Source organism: Sinocyclocheilus anshuiensis, unplaced genomic scaffold (assembly GCF_001515605.1).
Source record: "Sinocyclocheilus anshuiensis isolate Anshui unplaced genomic scaffold, SAMN03320099.WGS_v1.1 scaffold277, whole genome shotgun sequence".
Taxonomy (NCBI): Eukaryota; Metazoa; Chordata; class Actinopteri; order Cypriniformes; family Cyprinidae; genus Sinocyclocheilus; species Sinocyclocheilus anshuiensis.
Genome location: NW_015536463.1, coordinates 924,108 through 924,383, shown reverse-complemented (window position 1 = coordinate 924,383; position 276 = coordinate 924,108).

The window sequence follows — 276 nt, the reverse complement described above, 5'->3', positions numbered from 1 at the left end:
AGTTGTATTTACAACACTGTTCCAGAACACTTCAACCCAAATATTCAGATGTGTGCAGCACATTTTATGGAGGACCATTTCCTGATCCTGGGAGAGTAGACTACAATGCCGGCTGTTCTGACTCAAAGACTGTAAGTAAGTTTTTTTTATTTAAGAGTTTTTATATTTTATATATTTAAAGCGAGTTTTTTCGGCAGTATAGAGTAGGGCTTGTTGTTTGTCATTTCTCCGATCACAAATGCAGACATGGTTTTATGTTTACGCGGCGCGATGCAA